The sequence below is a fragment of the Strongylocentrotus purpuratus genome, unplaced genomic scaffold (genome assembly GCF_000002235.5).
Source record: "Strongylocentrotus purpuratus isolate Spur 01 unplaced genomic scaffold, Spur_5.0 spur5_scaffold_13, whole genome shotgun sequence".
In the NCBI taxonomy this organism is placed as follows: Eukaryota; Metazoa; Echinodermata; class Echinoidea; order Camarodonta; family Strongylocentrotidae; genus Strongylocentrotus; species Strongylocentrotus purpuratus.
The window spans coordinates 34,468,610-34,494,965 of record NW_022145598.1 but is presented as its reverse complement, the minus strand read 5'-3'; positions in this window follow the sequence as shown (position 1 = coordinate 34,494,965).

Sequence of the window (26,356 nt, the reverse complement as noted above, 5' to 3'; positions counted from 1 at the left end):
TATAAGTATTAATATCATTATAATTATGATAGTTATGATTATTATTACAATTATCATCACTGACTTATTACATGATCAAATATAAATCGACAAAGTACAATAAAAACGTATATTTATTTTTAAGGCATTTATTGAATTTGATTGCTATGATCAGAAAATTGTTTATTTACATCAATCATAAACCACGTGATATGAAGAAACCAAATCGAACTAGCATTATTTTCATTAGGCCACAAAGCTTCCACAGTGGATCAACTTAAACATGTTAATGTTCAAAGTGAAGGTTTAAAAAAAAAACCTTTCAAGTACAAAAATTATTGGCATAAAGTGTCGTGATAATATTTATGAGAGTAATATTACATTCAATGGTACATCAGGTTAATTAATTATCAAACTTCAAATGTAAATTATTATACTACTTAGATACATTAAAATTGTTGAGTACTAAAAATAGTTTTGAAATGATTAAACGAAATGTTGACATTACGTAGACTACGAACATCAAGATTTAGAAGAAAGTCTTGACTTGCCTTGAGTGACATACGAATTAGACAGCAGGAGAATGAGAGAAGAAGAGGAGAGAGAGAAAGAAAGAGAGAGAGAGAGAGAGAGCGAGAGAGACAGAGAGAGAGAGAGAGGGAGAGAGAGAGAGAGAGAGAGAAAGTGTTTTACATTATTACTTTAAATAAAATATTCTAGTACTACAGGGCGTTGAAAGCTTCTCTCGGCAAATTCAAAACCGCAAACATTATAACTGTCATTAGCGAGATTATAACCATGCTGGGAATTTATTTTTGCCAATTTATAAACCACATTTGTGAAATTAGAGAATCTGAAAAACCCTGTTATCTGTTTTAGTAAATTAAAAAACTTTTGCGACACTGTCATTTTTGCTTGTCGAAAGTATTTGCCGCAAATATGGACCCGCCACATCTTATTACAATGGCAAGTGGCGTCTCTCCTTCATGTCACACAGAGCCATCTATATGCAGAGTTTGGCCAATTTGGTTTCAGTTGATCACAACACGGCTAACGTATATTAGTGCTTGCCAAACAAAGCACTATTCGCCATAATGTGCCCCACTCGAACCGGGTCGGTCAAACTCTCCCAATCAATGACTCTGAATTTACCTTTAAACTACCACTTGGTTACAAAAAGGCACTATCATCGACATTGTGTTGATGTGCCCAACTGTGTTACTTTGAGCTCAGTTGTGTGCATACCATAGACCAAAATTTATTCAAAATCAATGTATTCTGTTTCATCCTTTATCTCGACTTTTCTTTCGATTTCCCGTTTGTTTGATAGATTTAGAATGAACAACTGTTTAGTCAGTTGTTTGTGAGAATGATTCCGGGACCAAGTATCCATCTTTCCCGATCCGAAGCGCGGACGCGGATCCAGTCAGATTGTTCGCATCCGCGTATTCATGATATTCATCCGACTCGCTTCTTTCCGGTTTTATGTTCAGATCGAGGAAGGGATAACTGCCAGATAGGTCGGGCGTGGCTTCGTTCCTTGAATCGGCAGGACCAATCTCTGCATAGTCGCCATCTGCTAGTTGGTTGACTGTCTGTGAAGGTCCGGGGCTTGCTGCTCCTGCAAGGTTTCTTACTGCTTGCAGTGAGAAGCTCACCTCTCTGCGACATCTTTAATGCGTCGTTTCAACAAAGCAGGGTTCCAAGTCATTGGAAGAGGTCCATCATTGTTCCTGTTCCCAAAGAAACTCCTGCGACGTTACAGAAGTTGCGCCCTGTTGCCCTGACTGACTTCTTCGCGAAGCTGTTGGAACTGTTTGCATCTAAAATGATCTTGAATGACATATCTCACGAAATCGATCCTCAGCAGTTCGGCAATCGTCCTGATTGGTCAACGAGCCATTACCATTTAAGCCTGCTGGAATACCTCCATTCGAATGCTGACAAACCTGGATCAATTAAGAGTGTGGTGCTTACGGATTTTTCCAAAGCCTTCGACTTAGTAAACCATAACGTCGCAATTACAAAAATCTACACAATGGGTGCACGGCCATCTTTACTTCCTTGGTTATGCAGCTTCCTTGGTGAGCGAACTCAGCAAGTGCGGTATAAAGACCAACTTTCAACAACACTCGCCATTTCAGTCGGCGTTCCTCAAGGGACGCGACTTGGACCTCTGGTTTTCTTAGCCACTGTCAACGATGCCCTCCAGTCATCTGACTGCTCTAGGTGGAAGTATGTAGACGACCTAACTGTTGCAGAAACACGCCGATCAAATTCACCAAGTTGTCTTAATGCTACATTGTCTGTATTTGAAGAATGGTGTAAGGACTCGAATATGCGTCTAAACCCATCCAAATGCCAACTCATGAGGGTATCATTTGCTCGTCGACAGCTCCCACCAGCGGAAGTTATGATCGGCGAAAATCAAATCCCGGACAAGCAACACGTGAAATTGCTTGGCGTCGTCCTTAGCAGTGATCTTCGGTGGTTGGAACACGTCAACTGCATTACATCAAAAGCAGCCAAGAAACTCTATCTGCTACGGATACTCAAACGTTTCTCTATGCCACTTCATGATTTGATCACAGTTTTTACGTCCTACATACGACCGGTGCTAGAATACTGTTGTGTAGTATGGCATTCCTCACTAACTCTAAACCAGGAAGCTCAAATAGAGTCAATCCAGAAGCGTGCCCTGCGGACAATATTAGGACTAAGATATGAATCCTACCGTCAGGCTCTCACAGTGTGTAACCTGTCTCTGAGAGACAGAAGAGAAGAGCTCTGTCTAAACTTTGCTAGGTCCCTCTACTGTAACTTTCGTGAGTGGTTACCTGAAAGCCAGTGTTCTCGAAGACAATTGAGACACAGTAATAGGCTACGTGAAATCAAGTGTAGGACAGAACGCTACAGAAAAAGTGCTTTACCCTATCTAGTAAGGCTTTTGAACCAGCCATGATGTGGCATCCGGTTTGTTTAACTTTTTGATAGCATAATACTGCCAAACTTTGTGAATTATATGTATTTTTGTCATTATAACTTAAATTTCTGTATCAAGATACAAATAAGGTCATCTTTAGTAATCTCACTTCTTTCCCATGTTTTTTTTTCTTTATATGAATTATTGCCAGTTATCTAAAGCCTCTTTTAAATCACAATTTGTTCATTATGATTCATTTTCAAATTGCAATCTTTGCCTGAACCCATCTACAATTCGCCGAATCTTAATGCATTATATTTCAGATTCAATTAAATATCTTGGATTGAACAATTATATTATTGCTAAATGTAGAAACATAATGTAAATATTTTCAATACGCTTTACCTCAATTTATCAGTTAATTATCTTTACTCTTCGTATTGTATACTGTCGATTTTATAATAACATGTATTATTTTAAATTGCCTCTGGTTGCTCGTTGTTTTATCTTAACGCTATTAGATTACGCAGGTCTGCAATTACTCCTTTTGAATCTTGCTTCTCTGCTATATCCGCCTGTATTTAGTTGTTATGTATAAATATTTTCTTAAACAGGTTGTTATTATACTTTTTAAAATGCTTTTACTACCATCTGCGTTAACAAAAGAAAACATTCTCATTTATACATTTTACAACTTACCAAATAATTTTTAGGTAAGCCATAATAATAATAATGGAGGGTTCTTGTATAGCGCTCATGTCAGTCAGATTTTTGTTCTTCTTATTAGTACTATTCGTAATGTCAATGTTGCAATGCATACTTTTATTTTTTTATCATCAATTTGTATGTAATTTTTAATTGTTGGCAAGTTCCCCTTCTCTCCTCCCCCTTCTTTACCTCTTGCCGCTCTCTCTTCCTCTTTCTCTTAGTTCTTCCTCTTTCTCTCTCCTTCACCTCTTTCTCTCCTTCCTCTCTCTCTCTCTCTCTCTCTCTCTCTTTCTCTCTTTCTCCATCTTTCTATCTTTCCTGCTCTTTCTCTTTCTTCACTATATCTCTCGGTCTCTTATCCTTTCTTTCTATTTTTCTTACTTTCCTCCCCTCTCTCCTCCTCCCCCCTCTCTCCTCTCTCTCTCTCTCTCCCTTTCCCTTTTTAACCCCTTTCCTTTATGTGACGTAATACGTGTACTTATAATTATGTAATTTATACTGTTTTAAATTTTGTTAAATGCAATGTATATCCATGTGCAATTCAGTATATATAACTGTGATACATGTTTCAATAAATACCATACCAGAATACATGTACAGCAAATCATTAGGACGCCACCAACGATTATCACGACTATGACAATAACGGTGGCTTTAATGAGTGTAGCAATCAGGTCTGCCGATAAAAATAGGAGATGAGAATATATTAATTGCTTTTAACACTGGCTCCATTTTACACTAGGACCTGTTGTCTGATTTATGTTCCAGCAAATATTTTTAATAGTGTTACTACTATTTATCCTATATAATTAGAATATTTATGATAAGATACTTCGAAGACAAAACGTGATCTGAGGAAAAAGTACATAACAGTGTGAATATCATCATTATGTGTTTGAGTGTGTGTGTGTGTGTGTGTGTGTGTGAGTCTGTGTGTGTGCGCGGGGGTGTATAAACATAAATCGTCTCGAAATCACCAAAATAACATTCCTTAATCCACTTGAATGACACAAACAAAAGAGTTATGAAGAAAATTGAAAGATGTTTCATGAAAGCTTGTAACATGAAAATATACGATGAAGGTTGGTCAATACCAACACAGTCTGATATTACTTATTACGTCGGCTGGAAATGATATGTATCAGCCGTCATTGTTGTAAATGAAGCCGTTATATGAAAACATACCTGACTTTTTATCTGTAGTTCCGTCTGCAGTTCCGTCTGAAGTTTCGTCTGAAATTGAAAGATGAATTGTATGTGATGATAGCCAATCTGTTACTTGAATAACTAAGCACTTGCTAACACAAGTTGAGAACTTTGACATCTTGTGTTATTCTAAATTCAGTATCAGATAAACTGATTAAACAAAATACATTATACTGGCTACATTATCGTCATTCTTTCTCTACCCTGTTTCATTGTAAGTAATAATAAACCACCATGTTAACCACAGAAAATAGAATTCCAAAATTCTGGTTATAACTTTGAATTATACATAAAAATCAAATACTTAATTGAAGTTACACTTTTTTTCTCGAAAGGAGTGTTGTCAATAATTTATTACATACAGAGTCAGACATTTAGAAGAAGATCATGTTTACTTCGGAGCTTAACCTTATAATGATGATGATGATGATTATGATGATAATAATAACAATAACAATAACAATAGAACTTACCTCTATAAACTTGAAAGTGGTTTTTACCACCGCATGTCTGGAAATCTACCGGGCTAGCATTGCATGGTACACCGCATCTAGAATCACAAACGATGTCAGCTCTACCACAGATTAACTTTCCACAGGAACACCAATATCCATTGAACAAAGCTGCATGAGAATGGCCCCAATTTTTACATTGGTCTGTACATTGATCAATATCACTGATAGTTGAATATGTTTCCGGCACAAAGCAAGACTGGTTATAACATCCATAGTATGTCATATCTGGAAATTAAGAAAAGTTTGAGAGTTTTAGCATTTAGAGTTACCTATACACTCCAACAAATATTGGGCAAAAACTTACCCAATTTTTACCCAACGTGAGGGTGATTATGCATGTGTCCAACCAACTGTTGGGTGAATTAAAGATTTTGGATAAAAAGAAAATACCCAACGTTTAACCAACAAAAATTTACACAATCAGAAATTCACCCAATTCTCACCATAATGTGTAGCATATTAGACAAAGAAGTTGGATAAAATATTATATAAGATGTAAAAGGACTTCAGTGCCGCGGCGGGACTCGACCCGCGGACCTTGCGATCCACAGTCCTGTGACATATCCACTCGACCACGACACCTCTTATACAAGCATATAACTCTATTGTTGAATAATAATGTTGCCCCACTTAAGTTTGCCCAGTTACATCTGCCTAACTTATTTTAAACATTTAATTGGGTGAATACATGTAGTTAATGGTAGGGAGAAAATAACCCAAATGTTGGACAAAAATGGCCCAACTTTAATTTGCCCAATAACATTACCTAACCTATTTTTTACCTTTTATGAGGTAACTTCATATAGTAAATGGTTGCCGAAGAAAATATCCCAATTATTGGACAAAATTTGCCCAACTTTGATTTGACCAGGAACATCTGCCCACCTTTTTTTTTACAGTGAAGTAAAGTACATTACTTCTCTTGACCGGGATGATAATTCACTGCACATCAATGATACAGAATTGAGGTTTTTCTTTGTTTTCTTTCTTCGTCGATCCGTATAGAATCATCAAAGTCCGAAAAACAGCTTTAACTCATCCTGAATACAGGACTGCTAGGAATTATCAGCTATTATTTAAAATGGGTTTACTCGATGTTTCCAACGCACATATGTATTCATTTTGGATAAAAACAGACAAATTAAAAGTATAAAGATAAATCAAAATGGCTTTTTATTCCTTACATTGGGATGTTCGCATAGCACTATCATCATGACAGATAGGGTCGACCGCTATATCATCTAAAGCCGAGACAAATAGTGGCAGCAGCAGGCACAAGAAGACATCACTAATCCATTGATTGAAGATTGCCATTTCGCATACGACGTATTTGCGCCTTTGATTTTTCAAAAAAAGTCAAAAGCTATATGTTACTAATGTCCTTGAAAATCACATCCAATACAAGTTCCTTATGAGGAAATCTTGACGCTGATGCCCCTTTCCCGCGGTTGCCGATTTAGACAATGTTTTGCCGATGAATGAGGAAATGTTCAGTGGTTCGACACCCACTTCATCCAGCGTACGTTTATTTTGTTGAATGTCATCACGTGATCAGCGCCCTGTTTATCCTATGACCCGGATTACAGTGAATGAAGACATGGGAAGAATATCCAGGATACGAAATCGGCATGATTCTGTCTTCATGGTTCTGATGCTCGGCAATTGATATTAAGAAAATGAAACGGAAACTCCATTGTTCAAAGATAGACACCGAACAAAAGACTTAACAGCGAAAAGTTCGAGCAAACGTTCTCGAGAGGTCATTAAAGCGGCCTATTACTTTCTGAATGTAATAATATTTCATTAGGTCGTTATCACTTTTGAAATTTGATTTGTTTAGATACTCAATCATTCCTTTCTTGTTTTTCATATGGAGACCAATGACCAACATTGGCAAAATCGTTTTGAAAAGTTCTCGAGACGTCGGAAGTATAAAGAAGACGATCACAAAGATATTTTAGTTTTTGGTTGAAATGCCTTGAGGGAGCAACAAAATTTAATCAATTCTGGGAGAAAATCGCATGGATGTGGAACATTGTGTCTGAAATATTCGCATTGATTGTATTTTGAGGTTCTAGGACACCTACCACCTGGACATCCACCCCCGGATAACCATCCCCAGTCAACTACCCCCTGACAACTACCCCCACTGAACTTACCCTTTAGGACAACTACCCCCCTAGGATAACAACCCCCGGACAACTACCCCCGGATAACTACCCCGACAAATACTCCCTACGACCACTATCATCTAGGACAACTACCCCCGGACAACTATCCTAGGGGGTACTTGTCCGGGGGTGATCGCATGCATATGGTGCGTTCATTAGGCATTTGTCTCCAATAGCACATGAAAAATCAGAGATTTACTACCATCAGGGGCGAAAGGGCATTTGGATTGCACTCATTGCTTCAGCCCAAACTTGGTACAAGAAGACTTTGACAATACTTTTTTATATGGATGCTGCTTAGTCATTGGTGACCTAGAACCCCAGTCTTGTCACTAATAACAGGAAAAACAAAACTGGCGGCGGAGTTAGCTTGTATATTTCAAATGATTATGCATCCAAAATACTTAATGACTTAACCATCATGTCTGATATATTTGAAAGCATATTTATAGAGATCGAAGTTCCTGGTAAAAAACATATCGTTATTGGTGAAATCTACAGGCCACCTCAAAGTAATTTCATTGAATTTCTTGAAATTGTTCAGACTATTTTATCATCACCTCATATTGCCAACAAGATGTGCTTTATAATGGGCGACTTTAATGCCAACTTGTTATCGTGTGACTCAAATTCTCAGTATTTGGATTTCTTAAATTTGCTTTTATCCCATTCTTTTCTTCCCCAAATCACCAAACCAATAAGAATATCAAATAGCAGTCACACTTTGATCGATAATATTTTTACAAATGTATCTTCTTATATTGAATCTGGTATAGTACTTTCCGACTTGAGTGATCACTTCCCAGTGTTTGCTTTCATTCCCAATTTTCATTCACAGTGTAATTCCAGTAAGCAGGTGTCGGGTTTTCGTAATTTGTCCCATGTGAACATCGAACGATTTCGACAAAGTCTTATCTCTACTGATTGGTCTGAATTATATAATTGTCAAAATGTAAACGATTGTTATAATAGGTTCCTTGAAATTTTCGATGATTTATACAACCTGTATATTCCGATATGTATTCCATTGCGTTCTAATTACAAAAAAGTGCCCAGACTGCCCTGGGTCACTAAATCTCTTTTGAAGTGCATTAACCGTAAAAACAAATTGTTCTATAAATATAAAGTAAAAGAAACTGAGGGCTCTAAATTGAAATACAATAGATATCGTAATATTCTTACATCTTTATTGAGACAGGCTAAAAAAGATTATTATTCTTTACAATTCAATTTATATAAAAATGATGCTAAAAATACGTGGAAGATTATTAATAATGTCCTGAAACGTAAAACTAAGTCTATACACATTGAGAGTGTGATTGATGGTGGTGTGAAGATTCAAGACTCTCGTGATTTAGCTGAATCTTTTAATTCTTTTTTTTGTTCAAATAGGGCCAAAGCTAGCTGAGAAAATACCCACATCTGGTAAACCCTTTCATTCTTTTCTCACAAATGCCAACCAAAGTTCATTCTTTTTAACTTCAACAGACTGTTCTGAATTAATTAGTATTGTCAATAGTTTTAAGAATAAAAAAAGTGCAGGTGCTGATGGCATAACTAATTTTCTTTTAAAAAAGGTAATCGGTGTGATTGCCCATCCTCTTGCTCATATTTTAAATTTATCTTTACTAAATGGTATTGTACCTCAAAAAATGAAAATTGCTAAGGTGGTTCCTATATTTAAATCTGGTAGTAAAGATGACTTGGGTAATTATCGCCCAATTTCCTTGCTTTCGTCGTTTTCAAAAATGTTAGAAAAGCTTATTTATACTCGTACCTTTAAATTCATATCTAAATTTAATATATTATCGTCATCTCAATATGGTTTCCGACGTAAATACTCCACAACTCATGCATTACTCATGTTCATTAATAAGATTGCATGTGCTATTGATAATATGTCCCATACTATTGGCATTTTCCGGGACTTCTCCAAGGCCTTCGACACAGTTAACCATGATATTCTCTTATATAAACTATCCCATTATGGGATCAGAGGGAAGGCCTTGGAGTGGTTCAGGAATTACCTCACAGACAGAATGCAATATGTTAATTTAAATGATCATGACTCATGTCTACGACATATCACTTGTGGCGTCCCGCAAGGATCTCTCCTGGGTCCGCTCTTGTTTCTACTTTACATTAATGATTTCCAAACTTCCTCCCCCATTTTGTCATTCATACTTTTTGCCGATGATTCCAATATTTTCTTTACTCATCCAAATCCCAATATTATTGCTGACGTTGTAAACAATGAATTACCATCTGTTTTGGAGTGGATTAATGCCAATAAATTATCTCTTAATGTGACTAAAACGAACTATATGCTTTTCAGTAACTCCATAACATCACTACCTGGTAACATTTCCATTAATGACATAAACATTTTATATGTTGAACACACAAAATTTCTTGGTCTTGTTATAGACTGTAAACTTAATTGGAAAATGCACATTGGAAATTTATGTAAACTTTTATCACGAAATACCGGCGTCATCAACAGACTTAAACACTTTTTTCCTCTTGATGTCCTGTTGAATCTATACTCCACCTTAATTTTCCCTTATTTAAATTACGGTATTTTAGCATGGGGCAACTGCTCCAAGACTCAACTGCATAGTTTATTGGTCATTCAAAAAAGAGCCCTGAGAATAATTCACAATGTTGGTTTCCGGTCACATTCAAACATCTTATTTTTCAACAATAACCTTTTACATGTGTCTGATATATTTCTCTATAATTTGGGTATTTTCATGTATCAACTTACAACAAATGATTTGCCTGATTCTATTGCTTCTCTTTTCACTAATAACTTGGATATTCATTCATACCCTACCAGGAAAAGGAATGATTTTCACATCCCCCGTTTACGCACTTCATTTTCTCAAAAAACAATTGTATATACTGGTCCGTCTTTTTGGAACAATCTTCATCCTGATTTACTTCACTCTTCTTCTATTCATCAATTTAAATATAAACTCAAGTTACATTTGTTGAATGCCTACAATAATAATGATGATTAGACATTTCATGTATAACGTTCTTTTTTTATAACGTGTACCATTTTTACAATTTCATTTTACAATTCATTTGCAATTTTAGGCCTTCTTTTGCCTATGTGACATTTAAGTGGATTTTAACAGGAAAGGAATAAATAATTCATGATTTCTATTGTTCGGTTTTTGTAAACGTTCAGGTGGTGCAAACATGTATGGTGCATACTCTGCTATTTATTGGCTCGTTACTACTCTTCGGTTTAATGTATTTCTTTTTCTTTCTTTTTTCTGTATTGTATTGTATTGAACTCGCAAACAACTATTTGTCAAACTACTACCGTCTTAATTTAAATTGTGTACCTCTCTCTACTGTAAACATTTTCTGTCCCTGTTATTTTTCAAGTCGCCCAGGAACCTATTCTTTACAAGCTCTGCTTTTCTATAGGTTCCTGCACATTTCACAGTTTGTACTTTTATCTGGGTTTCCTTTAAATGATATTAGTTGTCAAACAAATGTGATGATTACCTTGTCAATTAATATAATCATTTTGTTATATTATGAAACAATATGTCTTTTATGTATATTTTGTTATCTGTATTATTTCTGCATGTGAAATGTGAAATCAATAAACTCAAACTCAAACTCAAAGAAAGAGTATTAGTTACCGATTGATATGAAATATAATGAATGGTTTCAAAGGGAATATTATAGTTTACTAGTAAAAATACATCTTCTAAATTTGGATAAACGTTTTTTTTATGCACGCTGTACACGATCACAAAACTACTATTATAACTGTTTATGTCACTCTTGGTTTCTGCTTTGGTCGAGTAATAAGTTAAGACAAAGAATATTGTTAAGGCTAATCGGTAAGAAACCAATTAAAGGGAATCCCTGTCTTAAGATTAAGAAATGTGTATTTGACTCCAGAGTCCAGAGACCTCTACGTATAAGTAATTTTTAAATATCGGTCAGGGATTTATTTACATTTCTGCACCTGCGCTTGCACTTTACCCACTTGATCACTTAGTTTTCCCAAGAGAGTTATGTCGCCAATTCTTTTTTATGAGGCCGCCATCCATCTCCAGCCCAACCGCTCACGATGGCGGACTCCTGCGTTCTAAATTACCTCTCTAATTTATTGAAAAATATTTACTATATATTTCTTATCTTATTTGTATGCTTCGTACATGTTTATTGTATGATATTATTGTACGTGATTTTGTATTTAATAACTTTTGTAAACATTTTATTCATTGTTGTATTTGTTATTGTTTGAATTTTTTGTACTTTGAATTTGAATTTGTATCTTTTGAACGCAGAAATAAAATCAATCAAACAAACAAACAAACAAACCTTATCACTAGGGTAGACTGTCGTCCTTGTATGCTTGTTGGATGTTGGTCTCGCGAATTGTCGGTCTTATTGAGCTCTTTGTATTTTTTGTCTTAATGGCTGTATTAGTTTTTATATTTACTTGCCAAAAGTGAATATAATGTGTTACATGTATCATTATCATAATCACCATTATTATTATTATCATTATTATTATTATTTATATCATTGTTATTATTATCATCATCATTACTAACATATTTAATAAACGCATATAAGTCGATAAAGTACGATATACTAGTGCATGTATGTTTGTAAGGTATTTATTGTATTTAGTAACTATGAACACAAAATTAAAATCAGTCATAAACCATATTAATCATTGGTTTTGATATCAAACGAGATTACAGTTCAATGGGATTAGAGTATGTATTGTGTCCCATTTCTTGAGATTTAAACAATACTTTCACAATTTAGAATGTAGTTTGATAAAGAAAAAGAAAAAAATACGTGGTGTAAAAAATAAATCAAGCCAGTTTCATATTCATTAGGACACAATGCTTCCACAGTGTGGATCAACTTAAACTTGGTATTGTTCAATGTGAAGGTTTAAAAAAAAAACCTTTTAAGTACAAAATTATTGGCATAAAGTGTCGTGATAATATTCATTAGAGTAATATTACATTCAATGGTACATAAGGTTGATTAATTATCAAACTTTAAATGTAAACTGTTAAAATACTCAGATACATCAAATTTTTTGAGTACAACAATAGTTTTGAATTGATTAAACAAAATGTTGACATCATTTAGTTTAAGAACATCACGATTTAGAAGAAAGTCTTTAATCGCGTTGAGTGACATAAGAATCAGACAGCAGGAGAAAGATAGATAGAGAGAGAGAGAGAGAAGAGAGAGAGAGAGAAATAGAGAGAAAGCGTTTAACATTATTATTTTAAATCAAGTATTCTACTACTTCTTTTACATCCGCCTGTGCACTTTAAGAAAACAACGTGGGTGCAACAAAGGGCGATCAAAGCTTCTGCTGGAAAATCTAAAATTTATTCAAAATCTGTTTTATCGTCTATCTCGACCTTTTTCTTTCGATTTCCCGTTTGTTTAATAGATATAGAATAAAAAAACTGCTTAGCCAGTATTTTGTGAGAATTATTCCAGGATCAGGTATCCATCTTTCCCGATTCGAACCGCGGACGCGGATCCAGTCAGATTGTTAGCATCCGCGTACTCATGATATTCATCCGCCGATCCGCTTCTTTCCGGTTTTATGTTCAGATCGAGGAAGGGATGACTGCCTGATAAGTCGGTCGTTGCTTCGATCCTTGAATCAACAGGACCAATCTCTGTATAGTCGCCATCTGCTAGTTGGTTGACTGCCTGTGAAGAAGGTCCAGGGCTTGCTGCTCGTACAAGGTTTCTTACTGCTAGCAGAATACATGTACAGCAAATCATTAGGACGCCACCAACGATTATGACGACTATGACGATAACGATGGCTTTAATGAGTGTAGCAAATAGGTCTGTCGATAAAAATAGGAGATGAGAGAAAAATTAAGTGCTTTTAGCGCTGCCTCCATTTTACACTAGGACCTGATGTCTGATTTATGTTCCAGCAAATTTTTCTAATAGTGCTACTACTATATACCTTGTATAATTAGAATATTTATGATAAGATACTTCGAAGACAAACCGTGATCAGAGGAAAAGCACATAACAGTGTGAAATATTATCATTATGTGTGTACGGGGGGGGGGGGGGGGGGGGGGGGGGGGGGGGGGGGGGAGGGGAGTGTATAAACACATATCGTCCCGAAATCACCAAAATAACATTCCTTAATCCATTTGAATGACGAAAAAAGAGTTATGAAGAAAATTGAAAGATGTTTCATAAAAGTTTGTAATATGAAAATATACGACGAAGGTTGGTCTTATACAAAACAGTTTAACATTGCTTATCAGTTCGGCTTGAAATGATATGTATCAGCCGTCATTGTTGTGAATGAAGCCGTTATATGAAAACATACCTGACTTATTATCTGAAGTTCCGTCTAAAGTTTCGTCTGAAGTATCGTCTGAAACTGAAAATAAATAGTTGTATGTGATGATAGTCAATCTGTAACTTGAATAACTAAGCACCTGCTAAAGACGAGTTGAGAACTTCTTGTGTTATTCTAAATTCATTATCAGATAAACTGACTTAAACAAAATATATTATACAGATTACATTATCGTCTTTCTTTTTATACCCTGTTTCATTGTAAGTAGTTATAAACCACCATTTTATTCAGCAATATATACATATACAGAAAATAGAATTTCAAAATTCTGGTTATAACTTTGAATTATATATAAAAATCAAATACTTTATTGAAATTACACTTTTTTTCTCGAAAGGAGTGTTCTCATTTTTTTTCTTCATTTACTACATACAGAGTCAGAAATTTAGGAGTAGATCGTTTTTTTCGGAGCTTAACCTTATAATGATGATGATGATGATGATATTAATAATAACAATAAAACTTACCTCTATAAACTTGAAAGAAGGTTTTACCACCGCATGTCTGGAATACATCCACAGGGCTAGCACTGCATGGTAAAGCGCATTTAAAATCACAGACCATGTCAGCTCTACCACAGGTTAACTTTCCACAGGAACACAAATCTCCATTGAACAAAGCTGCATAGGAATGACTTCCATTTATACATTGTTCCGTACATTGATCAATATCATTGACAGATGAATTTGTTTTCGCCACAAAACAAGACAGGTTATAACATCCATAGTACGTCATATCTAGAAAGAAAAACAATTTTTTTAGAGTTTTAACATTACAGAGTAATGAAAATTACTTTTCTTAATGGGGATGATAATTCAATGTACATCAACGACCCATAGTTGATTGCCTTTTCATTTTCTCTCTTCTTCATCTCTTACAGAATCTTTTTTTTTGGAGGGGCGACTCACAAAACCAAGCCCGCAAAACTTCTTTAACTCATCCTGCATTCTGTACCGCTGGGAATTATCATATATTGTTTGAAATGGGTTTATACGATGTTTTTAACGCACGAGAGTGTTAATTATGGCTAAAAAAAAAATTAAAACAAAATATATAAGATAAATAAAAAAAAAAAAATTTATTTCCTCACATTGAGATGTTCGGTCAGCACCATTATAGTTACAGATATTATCGTCTGTTGTTCCATTTGAAGCAGAGACAAACAGTGGCAGCAGCAGGCACAAGAAGACATCATTAATCCATCGATTAGAGATTGCCATTTCACATACGACGTATTTGCGCCTTTGATTCTTCAAACTTGGAAAGTCAAAAGTTATATGTAGCTAATTTTCATGAAAAATCACATCAAATACAAATTCCTTATGAGGAAATCTTGCCGCTGATGCCCCCTTTCCCGCGGTTGCCGATTTACACAATGTTTTGCCTATAAATGAGGAAGTGATCAGTGATTCGACACCATAGAGATATATACTAATAAGACTTAGCTCTATGTTCGACACCCACTTCATCGAGCGTACGCTTACTTTAATTTGATGAACGTTATCACGTGTACAGCGCACTTTTTATTAAGTGACCCGGATCACAATGAATAAAGGCAAGAGAAGAATATCCATGATACAAATTCGGCATGATTTTGTCTTGATGGTACTAATGCTCGGCAATTAGTATTAAGACAATGAAACGGAAACGTCCATTGTTCAAAGATAGAAACCGAACAAAAGACATAACAGTGAAAAGTTCAAGCAAACGTTGTCGAGAGGACATTAAGTCGGCCTATTACTTTCTGAATGTAATAATATTTTCCATTAAGTTTTTATCGCTTTTGGAATTTGATTTGTGTAGATACTCCATTATTCCTCCCTTGTGTTTCACATGGAGACAACGGCTAATATTGGCAAAATGCTTTTGAAAGTTCTCGAGACTTGTTTCTTTTGGTTTTAAATGCCTTGAGAGAGCAACATAATTCAATCAATGTGCACCTACCCCTCCACTGCGCCCACTGTTTCAAAAATGCGACTTCATTTTCTCTTTTCTAATACCGAACTAGTATTTTCCTAATCTCGCATGGTTTCACACTTCTTGTTTTAAATCAATTTTCTTACACCCTTCACCGAGAATAATCAAGTTATAAATTTTACCCTCAGTAACCAATGTAGGTGGGGGAGAAGGTCAGGTCCCTCCCAGTCCCTTTTGAATCATAAAAATTACTTCAACGCTGTTGTGTCTCTATTGCATCTTGGACTTTTGTCGTTTTTCAAACATTCCAGATGTTGTGGTGTAGTGGATAAGTCTCCGGATTGAAAAACACAAGATACGGGGTTCTAATCCCTGTCGCATCGTGTCTTTTGACATAACATTAATCTTCATTTGCCACACTCCACCAAGGTGATATAATTGGGTGCTGGTATGAAATAATTCTTGAAATACCCGAGCGCTTTAATAGCAGCCAGCGTCATAAAATTCGAACGCTAGGATATGTAATGTACCAGACGTATACAGTGCGTTTCGAAAAGAGTATACCGAACTTTGTTAGATTATGTTTGAAAAGTCAAAATTAATGTGACCTATAAGTCTACTGTACGATAAGGAGTACCTAGTTTTCTGTGTAATGCAGTGGTGAATCCAGGGGGGGGGGGGGGGGGGGGGGGGGGGGGGGGGCCGGCCCCCTTGAGAAAAAAAACATGTAAAAACACGTGATTTTTTACCTTTTAAACCCCCCCCCCCTGGCGCTCTAGAGGGGGGGGGGGGGGGGGGGGGGGGGTGCAAATTTTTTCGAGGACCAAAAACAAAAAAATGTGCTCACTACCCCCCCCCCCCCCCCCCCCCCCCCCCCCCCACTGAGCGACTTTTCGGCCGGCGTGATTTTCAAATTTTCGGGAGCGAAACAAAAATAAAAAGTTGGGCCCCCTCCCCTAAGAAATCCTGGATCAGTGCCTTGTGTAATGATACCCTAGTCATAGCTTTTCTGCATTGGGTGGCTAAGCACCAGGTTTTTTAAAAAGTGTAGGCCTACTTAGTTTGAACTGATGCACCAACTGTGGCCAGGTCATAATGAATGTTTAGTCCAGAATCTGACTGTTTTTATTTTCTGCACTAGATTCAAGCCGCCGAAGATGGCGTTATCAACGAACTCGTAATTATGCCTATCAGCCAAACCTTTCCCTAGGTGTCCTATTTTAAGCAAGTAAGTAGTTGATAATGATAATACTTGCTTTAATGGATGCTGATCAGCAGGCATGTAGCCATGGGGGGGGGGGGGGGGGGGGAGGCACGGGGGCACGTGCCCCCAACAAATTTCCAAGATCGGTTGAACTTTTTTTAGACCCCTTTTTGACCTCGATCGATTACATGTATGTGCCCCCCCCCCAAAAAAAAAACACCATCAAACTCTGACTACGTGCCTGCTGATTAGTCATCAGTGACATCAGATTTATGAATAAGGTATCATAAGACAGGGTATTAGCTACCTTTTAATAGATATTAGATATTCAACATTTGGGAAAACTGTGTTTGCATGCATACTGTAAATGATTCCACAACTAATATTATTGCTATTTTTGTCAATCTTGGTTTTTGCTTTAGTCAAGTAATAAGGAGAGATGAAAATATTGTAATGCCAATTAGTTAAAATCCAATTTTAAAAAACCCATTTTCGAAGATTAGATAATGTTTATTTTGACTTTGGAGACATCTGTATATAAGTGTTTTTTAAAAATATTTGTTCGTAATTTCTTGATTTTTTTTCTTCTTTTCATTATCACTAAGATGGTCTGTCGCCCTCATATGCTTGTTGGTTGTCGCTCTCCACAACTAGGCGTTGTGGCGTGCGCCTGTAATCCAGCTAACAGTGGAAGTTACAAACTGATTCAGCCGAGGACGCAGGTTCGAAACTGAGTCACGTCTTTCGGATGGTGACGTTAAAGGTCGGTCCCAGACGTAAATAATCATATCTGATTGATACACGTCTGTAAAAACCCAATTACACACACACACACACTTAGTGGTCGGTCTTATGTAGTTGTGGTTTTTTTGTCTCGTTGGCTTTATTAGTTTCGATATTTACACGGACACAAATTAATATAATATCTTATTATTATAAGCATTAATATCATTATAATTATTATTATCAGTATTGTACATGTTAGTATCATTATTATGATTAGTATTACAATTAGGCCTATCATTACTGACTTATTACATCAACACATACACATTTACAAAGTACGATAGAAGTGTATATATATATTTTTTAGGTATTTATTGTATTTGATTGCTATAATCATCATGAACCATATACATCTTTGGTTTTTATATCACATGAATTTACAGTTTAAAGGGCTTAGATAGTATATATTTTGTATCATTTCTTGACATTTAAACAATAATATCACAATTTACAATGTACTTTAATAAAGCGAAAGAAAAAAAAACATCGGGTATAAAAAGGAAATAAAACCAGCTTTATCTTCATTAAGACACAATGCTACAACGGTGTGGATCAGCTTAATCATGTCAATGTTCAATGGGATGGTTTCAAGAAATCCCCCTTTGAAGTTATACATTATTGGCATAACGTGTCGTGATATTATTTATAGGAGTAATATAACGTGCAATGTACATTAGGTAAATCGATTCTAAAACTAAACATGTAATTATCCGACTACTTAGAAACATTTAAAATGGTTGAGAACAACAATAGATTTGAAACGATTATACAAAATGGTGACAGTATTTAGTTTACAAACATCAAGATTTAAAGAGAGTATTGAATTGCTTTGAGTGAACAAATAATGATGTATCAGGAATAATAAAGAAATAGAGAGAGAGGGAGAGGGAGAGAGAGAGAGAGAGAGGGGGAGAGAGATGGGACAGAGAGAGAGAGAGAGTTGGGACAGAGAGAGAGAGAAAGTGTTTAACATTTCATTTGAATTCAAATATTCTAGTACTACTTAACGTCTGCCTCTGGACTTTAAAGGAATAGCTCGAGGGCAACACAGGGCGTTCAAAGCTTTTGTCAGCAAATCAAAAATCGCATCCATGGTAACTGTTTTTAGCAAGATGATGACCATGATGGGAACTTATCATCGCCAATTTGCAAATCACATCTACGAAATAATAAAATCTGAGAAACCTTGTTATCCGTTTTAGCAAATTTGAAAACTTGTGCGACACAGAAGTCGAATGCGTTTTCCGCAAATATAGACTTGTCAAATATTTTTGAATTGGCAAGTGGCGTCTCGTCTTCAGTGGTGAACATACTACAGTGGGGTACATACCATTGGCCAAAATTCATTCAAAATCAATGTATTGTGTTTCATCGTCTATCTCGAAATTTTTATTTCGATTTCCTGTTTGTTTGATAGATGTAGAATACAAAACTTTAGAGCCAGAATTTTGAGAAATTGATTCGGGACCTGGTATCCATCTTCTCCGATCCGAATCGAGGATGCGGGTCCAGTCAGACTGTTGGCCTCCGCGTACTCATGATATTCATCCAACCCGCTTCTTTCCGGTTTCTTGTTTAGATCGAGGAAGGAATAACCACCAGAAGGGTCGGTCGTTGCTTCGTTTCTTGAACCGACATGACGGAGCTCTGTATAGTCGCCATCGGCAAGTTGGTTGACTGTCTGTGAGGATCCAGGGCTTGCTGCTTGTGCACGGCTTCTTACTGCTTGCAGAATACAACAAACCGTTATCACGCCAGCAACGGTTATCACGAATAAGACAATTGCAAGAACGCTGACTATAATGGGATTAGCATTAAGGCCTGCCGATAAAAAAAAGGAGATGAGGAGGAAACGATATTCGTCATTGCATTTACGCTCTCTTTACAGTGGATCCATTATTTACTAGACTTGTTGTCAAATTTGTGTTCGAGTAAGTATTTTTGATTGTGCTACTACTTCATCTTTTAAACGATTAGAGTATTTATGATCAGATACTTGAAAGGAAGATAAATCGTGGTCAGAGGAAATAGTACATAAAAGTGTGAAATAGTGTGGTTACACTGTATGCGTGTGTGTGTGTGTGTGTGTGTGTGTGGGGTGGGGTGGGGTGTACATATACCTTTAAGCACGTAACGTCTCGAAATCACTGAAATAAAATTCTTTAAACCACTAAGATGACAATTTGAAGAAAAAAAATCCTCAAAAAGAGTTTCGAAGAAAATTAATATATAGAAATAAATGACGAAGGAATACTTACACTAAAACATCGACAAATGTTGAAATATTATATGATATTATATTGATTTTTAACACCAGGATGAAATAATCATTTAAAAATTAGTCCTACATTTTGTAATGTTTGAAAGTTCAATTAACAACAATACAAATTAAGACTGCATGGAAAAATACGACATTCGATTTTTGAACGTCAATCCTTAGATAAGATTTTGATAACAATATTTTGTTATTTGATATAATATGACACTGGTGACAAATAACACAAGAATTTCGTTATTTTTGAAAGGGAGAACAAAGAATATGCAAAGGAAAAGAATATTTAAAAGATTTTCCTGACAAGACAGCAATTACAGTTAAGAAAGAAAAAAAGTTACACAGAATCAGATGTCATTTTGTTTGTTCATGACAATCTCCAAACTTCAACCGAAAACATGAATTTTTAAAATATTAAATTCCCAATGTTTCTAATAATATTAAAGGTTAAATTACGTCGGCTGGAAATGATTTGTATCAACCGTTAATGTTTTAAATAAAGCTGTTATATGGAAACATACCTGGAATTTTGTCTGAAGTTTTGTCTGAAGTATCGTCTGAAATGAAAAGAAAAATAATTGTATGTGATGATAGTCAATTTGTAACTTGAATAACTAAACACCGGCCGAAGATGAGTTGAGAACTTTGAATTATTGTATCATTCTGATTCAGTATCCGATAGAATTAATTTAAGAACTATATTATTACAGATTACATTAACGTTATTCTTTTTTACCCTGCGGGTTTGTAAAAAGGGTAATACCATATATATATAGAAAAATAAAAAGGAATGTCAAAATTGTGGTTATAATTTTGAATCATACATATACATATACAAATACTCTATGGAGATTACTTTACTTTTTTTCTTAAATGTAGTGTTGTCAATTTGTACATGTTCCATTACATGTAACGTTTGACATTTCAAAGAAGCTCATGACTATTTTTTAGCTTTTTGAATAACCTTATAATGATGACGATGATAGCACTGATAATAATAATAACAATAAAGATAATAATAAAACTTACCTCTATAAACTTGAAAGTGGTATTTTCCACCACATGTCTGAAATACATCTCCAACGTTAGCCTTGCATGGCAAACCGCATCTAGAATGACAAACCATGTCAGCTCTACCACAGGTGAATTTTCCACAGGAACAATATCCATTGAACAAAGCTGCATAAGAATGGCTTCCATTTTTACATTGCTCTGTACATTGATCAATATAATTGACGGATGAATTTGTTTTCGCCACAAAACAAGACAGATTATAACATCCATAGTATGTCATATCTAGAAGGGAAATAAAAGAGTTTTAGATTTTTTGCAGTTATAGAGTTACATAGTAATATAAAATTATTATTTTTCTTAATCGGGATGGTAATTTTAATAATGCACTTCAACGATCCGGAATTGATGTTATTCTTTTTTTCCTTTCTTCGCCAACCCTGACACATCATTTGGTAGTGGAGGGGTTGAAGGGGGTGGGGACTCAATTAACCAAGTCCGAAAAACATCTTTATCTGACCCTGATCTTTTTATTCAAATAAAACAAACATGACATGTATAAAAGATACGTTTAAAAGAAGTTTAATTCCTTACATTGAGATGTTCGGATAGGACTATTAGCATAACAGATAGGATCGTCTGCTCTCTCATTTGAAGCCGAGACAAACAGTGGCAGCAGCAGGAACAAGAAGACATCACTAATCCATCGATTGAAGATTGCCATGTCACAAGCTACGTATTCGCGCCTTTGATTTTTCTAACACTAAGAAAAGTCGAAAGCTATATGTTACTTATCTCCTTGAAAAATCACTTCCAATACAAATTCCTTATGAGGAAACCTTGCCTTTGATGCTCCTTCCCCGCGGTTGCCGATTTAGACAATGTTTTGCCTATGAACGAGGAAGTGATTACGACAGCCACTTCATCGAGCGTCCTTTCTTTTTTGATAAACATTGTCACCTGAACAGCACACTATTTATCCCATGACCCGGATCAGAATGAATAAAGGCATATCTATGAAAATTATTCGGCATGACGGTTTTACGGCTCGGCAATTATTATTTAGAAACTGAAACTTTCATTGTGCAAAGCATGTAACCAAACAAAAGGTAGACAAGTATAACGTTTAATCAAACTTTCTCGTGAGCTCAATAGAGCGACCATTTTCTTTCTGAATATATCTATATTTCTCATTGAGCTTTAATCTCTTTTAGAATTTGATTTTTGTAGATACTCCAGCATTCTTTCCGTGTTTTTCGGTATCAGATGAAGGCATAGACAAAACGTTTGGAAAAAATGCTTCTAAAATTGTTAGTCCTCGGGAAGTTGACAGTATAAAAAAGACGATCAAAACATTTCGACAAATCAACCAAATGTCAAGCTAGTTCCATGGACTAGTCCATCACCTATCGAAAGGTGGGAACATTACACACGTATATAATGTAATCCGTATGCAATTTATCATATATAGATATATAGTGCTTTAACAGTATAGCATGCAGATGCGCAACTCCAGCTGTAACCCTTTCTTCCTTGCATGTCCCCTCGCATGTGTATCACTTTCTGCTTGCTCTTTCCCTCTCCTCTCATCTCCTACTCCTAGCTGTATGTACTGGTAGCATCCAATCAGTCTACCTTTCCATAATCGCCTCTCTGTTTGTAACTCAACCCCTACCTCCTTGTGGTACTGACTGGATACCTCAAGCTTTGCGGCCTGAGAAACCAACAGGGGCTCTGGGTAGGGAAGGAAAACCTGAAATAAACCACAAGGTGGAGGGTGGTGGCCTCTGCCTTGTTACAGCAGAACATCTTGCTGCACCCGGCTGGGAAGTCAGCGGCCGCGTGCCCAGTTTGTATACAGGCTACACCTCTACGAGATATTATTATGAAAGTTGTTCCACCGTTACGGCCCCGAGTCCCGGTGGCTGCTTTCTGGCAGCAGAGAGGCAGGGGTGCGAAGAATCTGCCGGATGATTTGCTGCCAATTCCACAGGTACACAACGTAGCAGAGAAGAATTCAGGAAGGCGGAGCACATCGACAGAAGAGAACACCATGAAGAAGAAGAAGAAGAAGAAGAACAAGGCAAAGGGAGTAACTGCACCCTCTAATAGTGTAAGTACCCAGAAAAAGGATAACCATCGACTTCGAACAGATAAAGTACATGACATGACTAAAGATGCCACCTCACAGTCCTCTCACAACACAAGGAAATCTGGTGTGCTGAACATCGGAACCTGGAATGTGAGAACACTGAAGAAAGCAGGGCACTGGGATATACTCCTCGAAGAAGCTCTGAGATTTGACTTGGATATTCTAGGTTTGTGTGAGACACACCTGACTGGCACAGAGACGCTTATAAACAAAGAGGATTACTCAATCCGTTTATCAAGCAGGAAAGATAACACGAGTCGGGAGGGAGTCGGCATCATGATTTCCCAGCAAATCCTGCATTGCTTGGTGAGCTACGAAGCAGTCTCACCGAGGATCATCACAGCGAAATTCAACATAAAGAAGGGATCATGAATATCATCCAGGTTTACGCCCCTACATCTGCACATAGTGAACAAGAAAGTGACCTTTTCTATGATGCACTCCAGTTGCATATCCAGAAGGTACCTAGGAAGGAGAATATAATTGTCATAGGTGACCTTAATGCGAAAGTAGGAGCAGACCATGGAGTATGGGCACCAACTTTGGGCAAGTATGGATTAGGTCAGATCAACAGAAGAGGGGAGAAACTTCTTGAGTTCTGCATGTTACACGGAATGGCAGTGTGTAACACCTACTTCCAACACAAAGAATGTAGAAGGGCAACATGGAAATCCCCAGGTGGGCATTACAGAAACCAGATAGACTTCATTATTACCAAATTAGGAAATATAAAGACGTTCCAGAACTGCAGATCGTACTGCTCAATCAGACCACAATCTAGTACTGGCTAATGTGAAGTTATCACCCACAAAGACCAAGCGCATGAAGAGCTTCCCGAGAACCTATGACGTGGGCAGATTTAATGACTCTAACATTGTAGAAGCATTCAAAGCCAGGATTGGAGGTGCCTTTGAACCACTACTTCAGCTCCCAGACACAGATGTGGATGAGCTGTGGAAGAAATTCAGAGATACAACCAATAATATCTCAGAGGAAATTGTAGGCTTCAAAAGGTCGAGACAAGTTAAAGGTCTCCCAGAGGAGGTTTGTAAGGCCTGTGAACAAAGGAGGAAAGCCAGAATCCTCATGATGAACAATCCCTCGGACTGCAACAAGAAAAGTTACACAAAACTCAATAAAGCAGTGAAGTATGAAGTGAAGAAGTGGAAGAAGAAAATTCTTGACACGAAGGTGGAAGAGATGGAATTAGTTCACGCGAAGAACAACAGCCATGAGCTCTTCAAGAAGGTGAAGAAACTATCTGGTGAGAGAGACAAAATGCAACCTGCCGTGAAGAACAAGGACGGCATCTTTAAGACTGCTCCTGCAGATGTGTTGAAATGCTGGGAAGTACATTTTAGCGTTCACCTTAACACGCAATTTCCAAGGGACGAAAATGCTCTTCTGACCATACCTGACCCACAACCAACAGATAACCCAAGTGAACCTTTCACAATTAAAGAAGTAGAGACGGCAATAAAACTATTGAAGAACAACAAGGCCTGCGAGTGGGACAAAATAGCTGCCGAAACTCTAAAGGCTGGTGGACAACCAATGAGACAACTCCTGCTCAAAATAATAAATGCAGCATGGTCGGAAGGTGTAACCCCGGAAGACTGGAGCAAGGGTCTTATCACTCCAGTGTTTAAGAAAGGAGACAAGCTGGATCCATCCAACTACAGAGCTATAACTCTACTCTCCATCCCCGGGAAAGTTTTCTGTAGAATGGTCCTCATGAGAATACAGGGAACCATCGAGAACCATCTGACTGAAGAACAATGTGGATTCAGAAGCTGTAGGGGCACCACAGATGCTGTGTTTGTCGTTAGACAAATCATCGAAAAGGCTAGAGAAAGAAGAATACCAATCCACTTGAACTTTGTTGACTTTAAAGCAGCATTTGATACCATATGGCGAGAAGCTCTCTGGAAATGTCTGCGTTCCATTGGAGTGGACAAGTCCTTAGTTGACCTCATAGAGAGCATGTACAAACAAACCAAATGCTCTGTTATGGTGAATGGAAAGATAACTGAATGGTTTGATGTCATAACTGGGGTAAGACAAGGCTGCCTCCTCTCTCCAAGCCTCTTCAACCTATTCCTGGAATATGTGATGAAGGACATCCAACAACTAGATAGTGGAATACAGATGGGTGACATGCGTATCAACAACATCAGATATGCAGATGACACCACCCTTATGGAACTCGTATTTGAAAACCTCCAAATCTCAACAAATGAACTGGAGAAAGCATGTAGAAGATGGGGTATGAAAATCAATGCAACAAAATGCAAAGTCATGACAGAGGACCAACAAGATATTTCACTTAACAACACCAACATTGAGAAAGTGGAAAAATTTGTCTTTCTCGGCAGCACAGTTCCATCTATAGAAGAGGACGTGAAGAGACGTACAAGACTTGCTGCTTGGGCATTCGGAAGACTGAAAAGTGCCATCTGGTCCAACCAAGATATTTCTAGGAGACTCAAAGTCAGGATCTACAGAGCACTTATCCTCCCTATTGCCACACATGGAGCAGAATCCTGGACTCTCCGAAAGTCTGATAGAGATAAGCTTGAGGTATTTGAAATGAGGTGTCTCCGGACCATCCTTGGAGTTCACCTAATGGACAAGATAAGGAACGATGCGATCAGGCAGAGACTGAATGTCCCAAGCACCATATGCGAGGAAATAACCAAACGTCGCTTGAAATGGTTTGGCCATGTTTTACGCATGCCGCATCACCGCCTACCATACCAAGCATTCCAAAATGACTTTAATGGACGCAGACCACGGGGACGCCCTCCAAAGAGATGGAAGGACCAGGTTCAATGCGATGTGGGATTATCCACACAAGAGGCAGAGCAACGAGCCCAGGACAGATGAGACTGGAGCATGATTTCTCGAAGGGGAGCAAGGGGACACACCGTCCTATGCACCTAAGTCAAGTCAAGTCAACACAAAAGTATACCAACCTTTGGCAGATTCCCGTTCACATATAGCTTCGTTTAGTCTCATTTGACAACGCCCCCTATCGTCATAGTCAGCAGCCTAACATGTTAGCCTATGGAATTTCCCCCCCCCCCCAAAAAAAAAAAAAAAAAAT